The 17028-nt window shown below is 47.9% G+C and overlaps 1 long non-coding RNA gene across 1 annotated transcript; it reads right to left on the bottom strand.

Annotated features, from left to right (window-relative positions):
• Window positions 1–8420: 8420 nt before the first annotated feature.
• On the bottom strand, window positions 8421–13913 carry LOC125913414 (uncharacterized). Its single transcript, XR_007455011.1, has 2 exons — window positions 13649–13913; window positions 8421–8959 (listed from the first exon to the last, which is right to left on the bottom strand). It is a non-coding gene; the product is annotated as an uncharacterized LOC125913414 (long non-coding RNA).
• Between the last annotated feature and the right edge of the window lie 3115 nt (window positions 13914–17028).

Raw genomic sequence — 17028 nt, forward strand, 5'->3', positions numbered from 1 at the left:
GATATGACTCAGAATTTGATTTTAAGTACAGTAATGAATATAAAATGAAAGTGAGGCGTGGGAGGCTGAAAGGGCTCTGGAGCCTCCTGGGATCCAGAGTGCCACCTGCTGGTCACGGTCTGCAATGACATCCCACCACCACCACCCTCCCTACTTACAAGACCCAAATATACCTCCTTTTCTCATAGAAGTTTGTATCTCTCCCAAGAGCTTCCCAGAAATCCTTGCTTCCCTTGTGCATTACACAGTCCCTAGCACAGAGGAGTAAGTTAATAAATATCTGTTAAAGAACAAATGAAAGGATGGATGAGTGGACAGATGGACAAAGGACAGAAAGGCTTTCCTGCCCTACCCATCTCTTTGTTTTTAATAAAAATTAGGATTTTATATACATATATATAGTGAAGTGATTACTAATAAAACTAACACATCTCTTTGCATTGCTACCTTTTTGTGATGAGAGCACCTGCATTCTACTTAGTATATTTCCAGTATGTAATAGTCTTATTAAGAATAGCCATCGGGGCGCCTGGGTGGCTCAGTCGGTTAAGCGGCCGACTTTGGCTCAGGGCTCAGGTCATGATCTCGTGGTCCATGAGTTCGAGCCCCGTGTCAGGCTCTGTGCTGACGGCTCAGAGCCTGGAGCCTGTTTTGGATTCTGTGTCTCCCCCTCTCTGACCCTCCCCCGTTCATGCTCTCTCTCTGTCTCAAAAATAAATAAACGTTAAAAAAAATTAAAAAAAAAAAAAAGAACAGCCATCATGCTGTGCATGAGGTCTCTAGACATGGTCATCCCGTATTACTGCAACTTTGTGCTCTTTGTCCAACATTTCCCCCACCTCCCAGCCTCCATTAACCATGGTTCTACATGCTGTTTCTATAGATTCGACTTTTTAAGATTCTACATATAAGTGAGAGCATGCAGGTTTTTTTTTTTCTTCATGGGCTTTTTTTTTGGAAAGCGGGTAACCACGGGGGGGGGGGGGGGGGGAGACCAGATGAATGTGCGGGATTATTATGACAACCCGACACAGGCAGTGGAGGAGTCAAACAGTGACCAGGGTGAGCAGCCAGGCTGCAGAAACGGGCACTGCGTTAGAAACAGGAAACAAATATATGTGAATGTCTTGAGCCAGACACTTAATAGGCATCTGACAGATGTTAGCTCTTTTCCTTTCCCTCTTCCTCCTTCACAGTCCAGCTCACAAATCCTTTCCATGGGACCCGACGAGCTAAGCATGAAGATTTGTCCTTTCCTGGGCTCATTCAGAGGTGAGGTGATGTTCCATGTTTGTCTGGTACCAGTTCTGACAGAGGCCAGGGCCACTGCACCTGCGGCTGTGAGCTGGCCCGTCAGAGCCCTCCTGGGTTTGGAAAGGTGGTTTCTGAGACATCACTGTCAGGCTGTCTGATAGTGAGGTGCCCATCTGAGCGTGTCCGCTGTTGACAGCACTTGACAAGCGTCACGCTGGTCTTGCTTTTAGATGCTGCGCAGTGGGGCTCTGGCCTGCATAAAGGCAGTGTGATGCAGTGGAAAGAGTATGGACAAGGGGTCAGAAGGCTGGGCTCTGCCACTCGCTGGCTAGGTGACCTTGAGCAAGTCAGCTTGCCCTTGACGGTATAGAAACCATCTCTTTGGCACAGCGTGATGAGATAACGCCTGGGAAAACACTTCATAAACGAAAGCATTGGCTTGGTTAAAGTGTGGCTGTTCATGAAACCCCAAATGAGCGTTAGACACTAGATGTGACCTGAGTGGGCTCAAAACTACAGGCAGTGTCACCTGCATTGGTCTGGACCCGGCCTCTACTTATGGAATCCAATCCCATTTTGGCAGCCGCATCACAATCTTATTCCACATTGAGCTTAGGCCTGCCACGACCCACCCCCTGCTGGCTTTGGAAAATATGGACTGGGCCTCATACCCCACTCTCTGTTTGGGCAAGCAACTTTTTGAAACTCAAAGTAGATTTTGTGTCACATTTGCACTAGGTAAATTTAATCTTACTGCTCTGGCCCATCTATACACGTTATTAAAACGTTGTTGGGGGGCCTGGGTGGCTCGGTCGGTCAAGCGCCCGACTTCGGCTCAGGTCATGATCTCACAGTCCATGAGTTCGAGCCCCGCGTCGGGCTCTGTGCTGACAGCTCAGAGCCTGGAGCCTGTTTCAGATTCTGTGTCTCCCTCTCTCTCTGCCCCTCCCCTGTTCACTACCTGTTTCTCTCTGACTCAAAAATAAATAAACGTTAATAAATAAATAAATAAATAAATAAAAGAAAACATTAAAAAAAATTTTTTAAAAACGTTAATACTACTTTGGCTTTCCGTATGTTTTTTCTCCTTGCCAACTTGAGGACAGCCACACATTCCAACAGCGTCCAGTGCACGCATTCATTTGTTCCATATACGTTTACTGAGCACCTACTATTTCCTAGACACTGTGATAGGAGCCAAGAGATGCAGAGGGTGTATAGCTGACGGGGGTGGCCAGTGCCCTAGTAGCAGTCGCAGCGCCGTGGCTGCTAGGGGCTCAGAGAGCAGGGCCTCCCTATTGCTGTCGGCAGCAGTAGGAAGGTTTCCCAGTTCGGCAGATTTGGCAGAGGCCAATAGCCGTTCTCCTCTTCTTTCTCAGCACACCACTGGCCTATATTTTCCAGCCCCAATGATCCTTGGTGCTTCCACATTAATGATTGCATCTTTCTTCTGGGGCAGGTGAAGGGACGAAGTCCACTGTGACAAGTCTCTTGTGATGTCCTCTGCCTTCTAAGCAAAGAAGCTCCAGGTAGCAATAGCTAGCCTCCTCTTACTTTTCTAGCCTCCCCCCCCCCACCTCATCCCCTGGCCGGTGCACATGCTCATTCTGCAAATACTGGAAGAGACCCTGCTGTGGACCAGACGCTTGTGTTGGGCTCCATTGCATTCTCTTAAATCCTGGGTTCAAAATCTCCGCAATGGGGAGCAGGTGCCTTCCCCATCGGGGGTGTTCCTTTCCCTAGCCCTCTCATCCCAGACAAGATGACTACCTTAACCTCTGCACCCCTACAGCCCTGGCTTAGCACTCCCAGGAACGATGTAAAGGTGTGGAGGAAGGAAGGAAAGTGCAAGGTGTCAAGGCACACCTTGTCCTCTTGGTCTCTTCCTTAGCAGAGCACTGTGTGGAGAAAAACCCGAGCCCCAAGTAAAGAGACACGGACTCAAGTCCCAGATCGGCTACCAACCAGTGCTGTGACTTTAGATGCCGGCCTATAGAGCAAGTTCTGTAGATTAGATCTTTGGGTCTCCACTCAGCTCTAATACCATTCTGATTCTCTCTGTGCTGATCCCTAATTCCTGAGTGGATCGTCCACTCTCTTTTCACCTGGGCTTGGAGAGGAATAAAATATTTTACAAGAAGATGCCGAAGGAAGAAGAAAGAGGTTAGCCAGCCTCCCTTATAAGGAAACATGTGCTGGGGATAAGCAGCCTGACAACTGCAAAACAATTGCTAAGTGTTGTAACTTCAGGATATCCTAAGATTCTTCCTTGCCAGTAACTTGATTTCTTTTAGGCCTGGCCTAATCTTGTCCAGACTTAAGTTCCACGCTAATCACCAAGGCTGGATTGAATTATTCACGGAATTTCTACCCTGGAATGGTTTGGGGGATATTCTTTGCAGATTACATTCATCCTTCCATGCCTTCGGGACTTCTCAGTAATGAGCTATTTGGATAGGGGGTCCCTTCGCTTTCTTGGGCCTTGTTTCCTCACCTGTGAACAAAAAAGGCCGCTCCTCCCAGCCCTCGAATGTCTTTGGTTCTGTCATTGCAGGTGCCTCAGCCTGGGACGCATGCAGCTCACAACCAGCAGCAAACCGTGGAGATGGACACACACACACACACACACACACACATACACACGTATGCAAAAAGGATGCCATCTGATAATTAAACACGAAAGGAATTATGCAATTAGCAAAGGACGTTGATCACACAACATGTGAGGCTAATTGCAGCACATGTAAATGTTTGCTAAATAAGATAAATATGGGTTTGCAGTCACTCTGGTGCACAGATTGAGTTGTAAAGTTAAGAAAAATATGAAAGTTGATTATGAGACAGGAGTGATAAACATAGGGCATGTGCACTAGGCTGATTAGGATTATTAACTGAGTAATCGTCTCATGCCTGAAGTGGAGGGTTCTAGGAGCCCCTGGCCCACAATCTGATGACTGTCTAATGAAGTTGCCATGTTTCCTAGGACGTGGAACACAGGCTCCATTTTTACACAGCACCGGCCCAGCAGCTGAGACTGGTTACCCTGGCTCGCCAACTTGCCCAGTGCGCATCCCTGAGGTGGGCAAGGCTTTGTGGGCTGACGCAGAAAAGAAAGGCCGGATCCGGGCCATCCTCAGAGTCTCCTGAACCCACCTGCTTCAAGTCTGTGAAGCATTTCTTATGTGAGTGAACCTCTCAGGCTCAGGACTGTCCATGGAGAGGTGAAAAAGAGTCCTGGAGAGGTAGCCCCAGGGAGAACCTTGGTTCTGGAGACAGACTGTGTGGATTTGAATCCTGGATCCATCATTAATTCTCTGGCAAGTTACTTCAGCTCGTTGTGCCCTGGTTTCCTCATCTCTGTCACGGGGACAATAGTATCACCTATCTTTCGGGGTAGATGCAAGGAATAAAGGAATCGTTACCTATAAAAGTACCAAGAACACTGTCTGGCACATATTAACACCCAAAAAGTGACTTATTTCTTCCCGTTTAGTTTCCTCCCTTCATTAGTTCATTCATTCAACCAAGTAATGGCCCACTATGCACAAGGCACTATGCAAGTAACAACGACCATAGTGGGAAACACACACATGCACGGGCACACGCACGCGGGTTCCCTCCTCACATTGGGATTAGGCAGGAAACGTTGGCACACGGATAACTGCAGTGAAGTTACATGTGAGATGTACTGCTTAAGTGTTACAAAATGCTCCGGGATGGGGCATCATGCCTGCAAGACAACTGGAGAAGGCTTCATTGACGACAGGCCAGGATGAGATTTTAACAGAGGGGAGACTGAGTAGAAAGATGTGTAACATTCTAGGTAGAAGGTACCGCATGGGCAAAGATGCTGAAGTGATGTGTGGGGCTGGAAAGCAGCTGTGAGGTCAATTGTGGCAGGGGGACATGGCGACGGGGGGGGGGGGGGGTGTGGATCTCAATTTCAAGCCCTGAGTAACTTTATCTATTATTAACTTTATTATTAACTATTATTAACTCTATTATTAACTTTATCCTGTGAGCCACAGAAAGTCCTTGGAACATTTTAAATGATATTTTAGGACAAAGCAGTGTTAAAGGAAGATGAATCTGGCAGGACGAGCAGAAAGGATAGAAAAGGAAAAGACTGGTCACAATGTGAGCTAGGAGGCTACTGCAATGGTCCAAGCATGCAGTAACAAGGGTATGAATGAAAAGAAATGCAAGGGACATTGGGAAGGACAAACTGACAGGACTCAGTGACCAAGAGGATGTGCGGAGCAAGGAGAAAGAGGAGGAGGAGATGACTATGGTTTTGAATGTGAATATCATGGACAGAAAAGGGGGCTTGCTAGTCAGCAAAGATTCTGATTCCCAGTTACCCAGCACATTATCCAAACAAAGCTCTCCCCATAGGAAGGAGCATAGAGTAGGAGTTCTGAACACGGGCTTACGAGTCAGTTAGGGACACCTGCTATGCTATTTGCTAACTGTGTCACCCTCAGCCAGTTTTCACCTCCCAGAGCTTTCCTCCGTTGCAAAATAGGGATAAAAACAACATACTCCTCAGGAATGTGAAGATTAAATAAGATAAAATGGGATGATAATGTGATGCACCTGCAAAGTACCTGTCCGAAGAGAGTACGAAGTAAACGCTGAACAAAAGAATGCCAGAGCCCCCAGGTAGGGGATACAAAATAATAATAATAATACTCCACACTCAAATTCTCCGGAACAAATATTCACATTTTGATGATTAAGCTTTTGAGCCAGAAGGAGAAACAGCAGTGAGGAACAATCTCTGCTAATGAAATTGGCCCATGAATTTGGGTAAATTCCTCCCGTCTTCTCATCAAGGGCTCCATCATTTTCCTGCCCATGCCTCTCAAGGCAACACCAGCTTCCACATCCCTTTCCTGATTTCCGGGGACAGACGTGGCCAAGATGATCCCAGGGGCTGCTGACCAGTCAGCTGCTGTGTGAACTTCAAAGGCCTATTGACACAGCTGCAGGCCCCTGGGCCAGGGCCGGGGGGCGGGGCCCTGTCTGAAACGCTTGAGCTATACCTTGAGAGCAGCAAAATGGCAAAGGGGCCAATAAACCAGCCCGGTTCTTGGAGGGGGCACTGTCATGCACGCAACAAAAATTCAACACGCCAAAGCAAACTGGTTCTATCAAATGGGCCCCTGGTGTTTGGAAATTACAGACCTAAATCTTGGTCTGATCCATTTTCTGTCACTGCAGAGCTCTGCTCACAGCTGCTGTCTTAACTGCAGAGGCAAAACTGCCCTTCACCCAAACTGCTGTTAAGTTTTCACGAATACCCACAACCCTCTGAGACACTCCTGTAAGGGTCCAGAAAAACAAAGAAAGACAGCAAACGATGAATCAGGGGATCGACCCCAGTCTGTCAGACTTCAAAGCCTGTGCCTTTTCCCGTTTCCAAGGGGACCTCAGCCTTGGCACAGAATCATACAATGTTGGGAGACTCAAGTAATCAAGTCTGCTCTCCCCCTTCCATACCACAGGAGAAGTGCAGCTCAGAGGAGTTGGGTGGCTTGTCTAAGATCACACAGCATGTGACAGTTCCTAGCAAGATACTAGATCATATTAATCAGACTATTTCCTTACAATCAAATACAAATTAATGTTTTCTTTTTTTTTTTTTTTTTAAGTTTGTTGCCTCGGTTGGTCCCACACCATCCGTGAAGTCTTTATGTCACAGACATTTCCAGCCCCTTTCACAGAAAAGGAGCCTGAGGTACAAAGAGGTTCATGGCTTACCTTAGGTCACAGAGCCAGCACGGCCAGGGCTAGAGCCAGAGTCTTTGGGTTGTAAGCCAGTTGGCCAGTATTAACCAAATCAACTCAATGCCGGGGGCTGTGCTTAGAGCAATTAAGATGTTTATATGCTGGGAGAAGAGATACAACAGCAGAGAGCAGGAGAAGGCAATATGTACTAATAGAGCCAACAAACTAGATGAGAAACCTTAAATTAGGATGCACTTACCAATTCTACTAAGAATTATCTTAGTTATTAGTTATCTTAGAGTACTTTTTCTTGTTCAGTGTATCTTTCTCAAGCATATCTATAAATGAAGTCCGCCCTCCCCCCGCGAAAAAAAAGCTGAAGCAGACTGTTAGTTGTAGGTTTCAAAGACCTGCCCCCACAGCTGAGCACTGAGCACAGCTTCCCAGTTGCAGGGGATGGCGGGAGGTAGCGGAAGGGGACAGAAGACGCAGACCCAGCGGGTCAGGAGGAACGATTTCCTGGCCAAATAGTCTGGCTCCTGGGAATCTCTTTTCCCAGAGTGATCACAACCAGAAAAAATAAAAAACAAAAAGGAATCTTGATTTGTCTGGATCATAAGAATGTAGAACAGGGGCACCTGGGTGATTCGGTGGGTTAAGTACGTGAGTTTGGTTCAGGTCATGATCTCACAGTCCAGGGGTTCAAGCTCCGCGTTCGTGGTTTCTGAGCGGTCAGCACAGAGCCTGGAGCCTGCTTTGGATTCTGTCTCCCTCTCTCTGCCCCTCCCCCACTCACACTCTGTCTGTCTCTCAAAAATAAACAAGCATTAAAATTTTTTTAAAAAAGAATATAACAATTATTACTTAGTACTTACCTTAATGTGCGAACGTTGTGCTAAGTCCTTTACATCCCTCATCTCATCTAGCCCCACAGCAACCCTTCAAGGTGGGTGTTTTGATCCCTACTTCAGTGAGGAGGAGAATGTGACGCTCAGAGATGTTAAGTAATTTAGCTAAGGTCACACAGATGTAACGATGAGGTGACTTGGAACCACGGTCTATTTCCCTCCAAAGCCCTAACTTGTATCCACATCCTATCCTCGTTCAAAGAAGATAACCGACAGGAAGATGCCTCTCCCTTCTCCAAACCCCGAGTTTCCTTAAGAGGCAACCATCTATGATATGACGTAGATGCGACATTATCACAATGACACCAAGCTATAACGAGCACCTGAAAATTTTGGTTAACCAGTATCTTTCCTTTTGTAATAAAAAAATGTCATTTCATATCATTCGAACTAACTTGAAAACAATTATAGACTCTTACTTCCGAGATTGAATTTGGAACAAAGCTCAGCGCTATTTAAAACGCACATGTAAAACTATCCATTTTGTGGGCAGATTCAAATGCAATCTACTGTAGCCAATTTCCATACTGAAACATACTGTGAGATTTTATTGAGCATTTGCAGTGAAAGCTGAGAGGAGAGTTACCTACTTCTTTTTGGAAGATCCTAAGTAGTTTGTCAACAAAAGGAATTATGTATGTCCTAGTCAATCTCTGTATTGTATGATAAAGCAGTACAGTGAGCAGCTAAATTCTACCAAATTATGTCTGGGTATCGTGGGATATCTTAGGTCAAATCAGATCCTGAAATCCATGACTTTAAGGGGAATTCACAGGTGCCACGGAGGCACTGTTAGAGGAAGAAGTGGGAGACTGGAGGGCTCGGTGACGGACTGGAAGCCTGTGGGGAGATGCCACGGAGCCCGATGTGGCTGATCAGGACCCTGTTCTGTCTTCCCGGCTCCCCACTCCAGGACACACGTGACAGCGGGGCCGAGGTTGAAGTAACTAACTTAAGCTGACTTCAGTGATCATTCCATGAGAAACCAGGCCTCCTCCAGTGACTCTGAAGCAGCAGTGTGAAAGACTCAGAAAAGCAAACAACTTCTCCAAATGAAGGTCATGTCCCTGCAAAAAGAAAAAGAGAGAAAGAAGAGTGGTAAGTGAAAGGTGGGCCTTGTCTCTGTCATCAGAGGACAAGTGCCCAGCACAGTCCCTGGGCTCAGAGCAAGTGACTCCTACATGTGGCTGAAAGGAGGAAAAGAACAGAATACGGGTTCCTAGGGGAGAAAAATACCTACGGAAAACTCACTAAGTCGCTAAATAAGTACAACAGAGGAAGAATGTAGAGAAAAGTCACGTCTGCTAGATTGAGGAGCGGCAGAGAGGTCTCACATTTAGGAGAAAAAAATAAAATGATAATAGTAATAATAGTAACAGCAGTTAACGTTTTGTGCCACTGTTCTCCTGCTTGACTGTAAATTCCAAAAGGGCAAGGACTTGGCCTCTTTCACTCACCTGTATACACAGGGCACCTAATTCAGGGCTTGGAAGGCATTCAGGACATGCTATGCATTTACTGTGCTTTAGTAAATGAATAGATAAAACAGTTATGCGTATGGGAGGGAGGTGGAAATAGTAGTTGAAGTAAAAAAAAAAAATTTTTTTTAAGGATGGTAATTATGAGCTCATTTTCTCTAACATTATTGAGAACCAAGTAGGTGTCAGGCACTGAACTTGGCCCTGAAGATAAAGAGGTTAAAAGACAAGGTATCTTCTGGGCTTGGCGAGATGGCACTCGAGACTAGGGCCTTATTCAATGAACCAACACTTACCAAGCTCACCAAGCTCCAGTTCTGGGACAGGTACCCAGCTGGGCACTCTGGGGACAAAGAGATAAGGAAGTCCCTCTCCCCACCCTCCAGGAGCTCACAGTGGTGTAGATGGGGTGTCTGTGCCAGAGATGGGTGTACAGGGTTGTGATCAAGACAGGACATAAGGAATCTGCCTAAAGGGGGGTCAGCCCAGTTACCTTTCACGACCAGACTTCAAGCAAAAGGTAATCATTGCTAACCATGGAGCTTTTGGGATTCCTGCACTGACTGGGACTTTTTCATGTAATAAATTCCTGCCCCCACTCCCAGGAATCTGTATATATACATTTTTAATGCTCTAGAACCTGGAAAAAATGGGTTCCTCCAATCTACAAATAAGCACTAAGACTACATGATCCTCAGCTCTGTGATAATTTTAAGATTGGATGACATAGTAATACAGCGAGCACAGAACTCAGACTCCCATTCTATAAAAGGGCCTTCAGTATTTTGTGTTCAGTTATCCCCAAAGCATTTAAAAAATTTAGATGTGGTAATTGCTCGATATATGGAAGCAACTGTTGCGGCTGCAGCTGAGTCCAGGGCTGCAGATATCCATCCAGGGCTCATCAGTTGAGTGAGGTTTCCCACAGGAAGCCAAGGAGAGCTGCAGGGGACTTCTCCCACAGCCGCCTACCCCTGCCAACAGGTTCGGACCAAATCTAGCTCCACAGTCGGCACAAGCCAGATCCAGGCTTGTCCCACCGCCTGCGTCCCTTGCTTGTATCCACCCTCTTTAAACCCTGCCCAGACTGGACCCAGCACAATTCATCTGGGGACAGAGTAACTAGTTGAAAGAACCGGGGAGGACTGAGATCTGGTCACGAGCAGCTGCGATCTAACCCTGCACCTGGGGATTTGTGCCATTTAAAGCACTAGACAGCTGTTTTGTGGTGGCTGTGCCAACTCATGCTGTTGAAAAAGCGCAACCCCCACATTGCCCCCTGGTCAAACTTGGGAGGTGGGCGGCAAGACAAAAAGGTCTAGGAGCCCCACCAGCTAGAGCACCTCCCTCTCTAGCCCTGGGGCGGGGGCAGGGGACGCTGCTCTTTTCACTGAGTGCGGCTCCGGTGATGACACATGATTCCCAAATCCTGAATGTTACCTTTGAATCTAGACACCTCAGACAGCACTCATCATTCCCCCTCACGTCTGGTATCTTTTCTCCTTGATTAGTGCTTAACGTATTACACAACATCTCACCCTCCAAGTTGTGCAAACCATAAAGGGTAGCAGCATAGAGTTGAAAAACGGGTCTAACTTCAGTGAGACACAGATTACACAACACGGTGAACAAAAGACCAGAAATAAATAAACGAATATTCCCTTGGATTTTATAACTAATCGACAGAACGCATGTTTGATGGGAAAGTTACAAGATTTCCAACCTGCCCCCTCATCCTCCCTTCTCAGCTGCGCAATAAAGAGAAAAGCTTTCAGTAGTCTCATAGCTTCCTTTTATATTCATGCTGAATTTCAAACCAACACACGATAGTGTCGAGGAGAAAGGCTTCAGCTTGCTTTTTCATTACCTCTTACATAAAAAAGAGTTAAGACTTCAAAACCACACCATTTCACTCTTCATAGAGCTACTTTTCATCAGTCAGTGACTTGGATTGTACTTTCACATGCTTCAATAAGATATGACAATTGTCACTAAAACAAGGATTACACGTCCTGCTTTTTCTCTATTTTGTTATGCTGGGGTGCGGGGAGGGGCAGATGCTTAAAGATCCTTCTCAGGTGTCGCCAACCTTGTTTTCATAGGAACTTTCAGAGACCGTGAAATCGGATGATATATGAACCGGGAGCAGGGAGACCTGGATTCCAATTCTGACTCAACAGCTAACGTGGCCATCACTTAACCCTTTCTGTGCCTCAGTTTCCTTCTCTAGAAAGAGGGACACAACTATCCTGTGAAGGAAGTGAGGGCAGGCACCAGCACAGTGAAGAAGAGAGCTTTCAGTGGCAAGCCCTTAGAGGTAAACAAGACTTGGCTTTAAATCCCAGCCCTGTCATTTAGGGATGGTTACTTTAAAATGCTCTGCTTCCCTTTCATGGCCCGTGGTTAACTAACACCTGTGCTGAGTATCAAATGAGATGCCATCTGTGCGGTGTCAGCAGAGGTGGCTGTTCCTTGCACTGTGTGCCTCACAGGTCCTTGGCACTCAGATCTGGGGCATAAATGCCCACGTAGATCAGGTATGAACCCATTCCTCACTGCCCCTGAACGCAGGGGAACGGGAGCACTCCCCTAAGGGCTGGGGGTGGGGGACAGGGAGGCAAAAATCTGAAACTGTGGCTAAAGCAGAAACACCGCCCCCCTTTTGTTCATGCATGTGTCACCACACCTTGCTCTAGAAAAGGTGTACCCTAGTTCAATAAAAACCAGCTGCTTAGCGCTGGTGGTGGTGAGACTCTGCCCAGTGACTCTCTTTATTGTAAATCTGAGACCATCTGCACAGCACCCGCTTAAAAGCCGACTTCCAAGTAGAAGCGCCTTCCTGAGCAACATTTGCCTGAAGTCGATATGGCCCGTGCCCCCCGGCTGGCGGCTGGAGGAGAGGACAGGGACACCAGGGCGCTAACCGTTGGGACAGCCACCCTGTGCAGCCCTAGGCTTGAGATCTGCGGGGTGAAAAAGCCACTGCTCGCCACCCGGACCCCCGGTCCTACGGTCTGTCGCTGCAGCGCTACGACCCCAGCCACCGTAGCACAGCATCCCCGCCCTTACATTGCGTTTGTTCGGGGATAGGAGACTGTCCCGCGCTGCAAATCAGCACTGGTGATTCACTGACACGTAAGTATGAGTGGGACTGGGGGATCGGGGTCGTGGGCCTTGCTGGAGCTTAGAGACGCGAGACCACAAAAAAGGGGGAAGAGCTCAAACCAAACCGTCGGTAGATGGGCGCCCTGATCTAGGCGCGGTTGGGCAATACATGCGGTACCGCGACTCCAGCACAGGTCCCCAGAAAAGGGGAAACGCTTTAAGGCAGAGAACCGCCGGGCAAGCCAACGCAGGGCAACCCAATCCGGGCACAGGCAAGGCAGCTCTGCCGCCCCGGGCCTCGGTTTCCCTGTCTGCAAAACGAGGGCTTTGGACTAGAGCGTCTCCCAGTCCTACTGCAATCTAGAACTCTGCAATATTCCATGCTGAAACTGTCCGAGGATCGGAAACCGGAAAAAGAGGGGAAAGTGAGGGAAGACGACTAGGGAGGGGAAAAGGACGAGCGGGTGGGAGACCACGGGAGGGAAGAAGGCAGACGCCCGGAACTGGCTTGGCGGGTTTTCAACCTTGCTACTCCTCCTCCCACACCTGAGTTCTCACATCTCGGCCAAGACCCCACGCCTAACGAGTTTGGGCACCAGTTGGTCAGGCTTCCCCCTCTGCACACCAATTTTCTAGAAGCCATGGGGCAGGTGGTGGGCAGCACAATAATGCATGCCAGAGACGGAAGGGGGGACGGTCCCGGCTGGGGTCCGGAGGGCAGGTGAGTGGATCTGGGGCTGGGCAGGGAGTGGGACCGCCAGACCGGGAATCGCAGAGCGCCCGCTTCTCAGTCCTCGTGCCCCGGGCGGGCCAAACTTCATTCCCCAACTTTAGCAAGGGGAGGGGGTATTCAGGGGAAAAAAAAAAAAAAAGGAAAAAAAAGTTGCTGAACTTTTCCCCCAACTCTGTCTCGGAGGCGGACCAGAGGGCGGTGCCTGCACCCTGATTCGCCGCCGGCTCTTGTCTGAAGGCTGCGATTGGCGCGCGGGGTCCGGGGCCGGGAAGAGCGGGCGTGGGGGAGGGGAGCGGCCCTCCCAGCCCGCGGGATCGGCTCGCGCCGGGAGCGGGTTAATTTCAAATCGGGGGCTTGACTGCTCCTGGACGGTCACGCTCCCTCCGCCCGCCCGCCGGCCCGCCAAGCCTGGTCCCGGCGTTTCCCTCCGTGGCACCCACCTCGGCGCAGCGTGAGGACCGACTGACGGCCTGACACGCGGGCTCCCGGACCTGAGCGGGGAAAGCGGTGCCGAAGTGTCCCCCGCTCAGCCCCCGCAGGCTCCAACCGTGAAGTGAACTGACAGGTCAGCGGGACGCAGAGGGATGCGGCACCCAGCCGGCCCGGCACCGGGAGAGGGATCGGGAGGGCTGCGGCAGCGACGGCCGTTTCCCGCCTCTCGCTCAGCCGGGGGCCGTGGAGGGAGGAGCTGAGCTCCCGCGCAGAGGGGAGGGGGCGAGCGAGGGGGAGGGGCGGGGATACCGTGGTTCCGGGCGCGGGTTTGCCCGCGCTCAAGCCCCGCGCAGCCAAGGGGCGGTGCCGGCCACGGTCCGGCTTTCCGCGCCAAATTTTTAAATCGAAGGCGGAAGGTCCGGACCCGCCCCTGGCGCCACCAACCAATCGCAGGCCCGCGTCCAGCTCTCTGATTGGTTAGGAATCGTTGCCCTGGGAACGGCGAGGATGCTGTCCGGGAACTGCAGGGCTGGTGGCGCGCGGACTGGGCCCGGGGGGAGGGGTAGTTGGCTGGGCGGAGGGGGAAGTGCGCGGGGCGCGGAGCGGGTGGCGGCCAGGGGACTGTACCTGGTTGCTTCACTGAACCAATGCAGCCTCCTTGGTGAGATCCAACATCGTGGCGTGAACGCGCCACCCGAATTGAGCGTACACAGCGCCTTTCATCTTTTAAGGATGTCCTAAAAAAAAAGAATAAGTCTTTAATCATAAGGCGCTCTTTAAATACCCGGAGTATGTTCGGAACTTAAGAACTGAATTTGGAAGTTTCCCATCAAGCTATTTCCCAAGTCTTTACTGCTGAGCCTGTGCAAGTGTGTGTCAGGGGAAAAGTTCAGGCATCAAGATGTACACTTTTATCCAGATGCTTGGGGACGTGTCTGCTCAGCCGGAAGCAGGGCTGGGACGCTGGCTCCGTCCCCAACCCTGACCTGTGAACAGGTGGGTGCTAGTGCTTGCTACAGTCCTTTTCGGTGGGGTCTGGAGAATGGCGTGCCGTCCCTGAAGGTGGGAGAAAGCTGTCACTGGAAGTTCTGTGGTTTGCTTTGAGTCTCATGACAGTGGATCGGTTTGCTGAAGGAATTTACTGGCGTTTGATGGGAGTTCTCTGCCCAGGAGCGTGATCTCTGGTCGGGAATAAAATGTAAATGTAATTTGTCATTTTTTCGTTAGTCTTTGTTTAAGTGGCCTCTGGTGTCCATGAGGGAATATCCAGCCGATCTCCTGGTTTTATTTTTCTTTAACTTTATTTCCTTTTCTTTTTAAGGATATTAAACGTTTTAATAGAACTGATTGAACTACTTAAACCATCAGGGTGTTGGGAGCAACTCCAGTTTTTCATTTTTAAAGAAACTCTAAATGTATGAGAAATTTACAGAATGGAGAATGAAAAGGTACCTTTTTAACTTTAGTATTCATCCTCGCAGTTTTAAAAGCAATGCCATCCTGATTTAACCCTATGATTTTCCCATATCCAATATCTTATTACAGCTACATCCCTTTTTAGTTAGCTTCTATAAAAACCCAAAAAAAAGGGAAATTTAATTTTTAAAGAGGGGAAGAGTTTGGCCGGAGTTAAGGTAATCCAAAGCTTTTAATAGTTCGATTGCAAATGGAAGTCTCAAAGAAATAAGCAGAGAGAAAAGGTATTTTTTTAAGAATAATAAAATTCGTTAGCTGCATTATGATATTTCTCAGAATTCTTGAACAATTAGAATTTAGAGAGGGCATCTGACATTTTGAGATCAGATTTCTTTTTGAGATGATTTTCTACTGAATCAGCAGCTTCTTAAACTTGGGGGCCATAAATACTATTTGTGAGATAGGCATTTTGTAAATAAGAATTGTCAGTAGGGGTGTCTTGATCAGCGTCCAGCTACTGATAGGTTGAAAAAGGCAAAGTTCCTAAAAGGTTTAGATACCAGTCAAATGAGAATTGCTATTGTGTCTGATAGTCTGAGGTAAAGGACAGCAGCCTTTAGAGAAATCCCATTCTTGGGTCAGCACCTTTCAGGTGCACCTGCCCAGGAGGGTCCCCCATTGTATTCGTCACACTGATTTCCCTGGAAGAACACCATAGTTGGATTGAGGACATTCAGGTTCAAGGCCTGTGTAACCTCTCTCAGCCAGCATCTCCTCTTCTGCAGACCAGAATTACATGTAGGATATGGTGAGAATACAAATAGAAAAGCACTTGATAAATCCTAAGGAATCACGGACATGTTTAACAGCCCCATTAATCTTTGTTCCTAAAGTCACTGGGGAATTAGTGAGTCTCTGTGTTCTTTTACTTATTGTCATTCCAAGCATTTCCTTTAAAATAGTGATAGATAGAGAGTAAGAATGTGTGAAGTCCCCAGTGTCCAAAAGTGGAAGAAACATAGTCTCCATTACTCTTACTTGTGAACTGCTATTCATTTACCATCATGTCTCAGTGGCAGTCCTGCCTCTGCCAGGAACCAGCTTTGTGACTTTGGGTAACTAATTTTATCTTATGGGGCCCCATTTTTCCTTCTATAAAGTGAGAAGGGTAAATATTGTAAGAGCAGACTTTCTTTGCTCGTCGGCACTCTGGGTTTTGCTCCCTTCTAGCTTTTGCCTGTAAGTATGACCATATGCCAGCCCTCACCCTGGTCTCCTTGGCTTTCTGACTCTTCCACATCAGTGGTGTTTTACTGAGCACTCAGTGTATGGAGCCATGTGCCAGATGAGACACACACAGATGAATGGGACATGGTTTCTGCCATGTAGGCCTTCACTTATTGCAGTGTTGTGTGTAAAAGTCACTCCTAGGAGCTTTGGATCATTTAAAATTAGCAGTCCTATTAGAGGAAGCTGAGTGAAAGGTGTATGGGAATGCTTTATACTAACTGCAACACTATTCTAAATCAAAAATGATGTCAAAAAGGTTTTAAAATTCTGCCTTAAAGGTTTTTTTGTTCAATTCTTGGAACATAGGATGGACTACAAAATTAAAAATGGGAAATTTAGCTAGTAAAAAGGACAGTAAGTGTCAAGTGATCATTGGGATAGTTACTAATTTAATCGGCCCTATAACCTCATAGGCACTTTTCCCTTGACAATATTTTATTTATTGTACAATTTCTAGAATCGAAAGCTGTATGATAAATCCTGTTTTATGGTGGATTTAATTATTTACTTGTTTTAAACCAGGAAAATCTCTTTTTTGAGCCACATAAAAGAGGACTAATGAAAACACCTCTGAAAGAATCCACTGCAGCAAATATAGTGTTGACAGAGATACAGCCTGACTTTGGCCCTTTGACCACACCCACCAAGCCCAAGGAACTCTCCCAGGGAGAACCGTGGACAC

This window comes from Panthera uncia, chromosome D1 (assembly GCF_023721935.1).
Source record: "Panthera uncia isolate 11264 chromosome D1, Puncia_PCG_1.0, whole genome shotgun sequence".
In the NCBI taxonomy this organism is placed as follows: domain Eukaryota; kingdom Metazoa; phylum Chordata; class Mammalia; order Carnivora; family Felidae; genus Panthera; species Panthera uncia.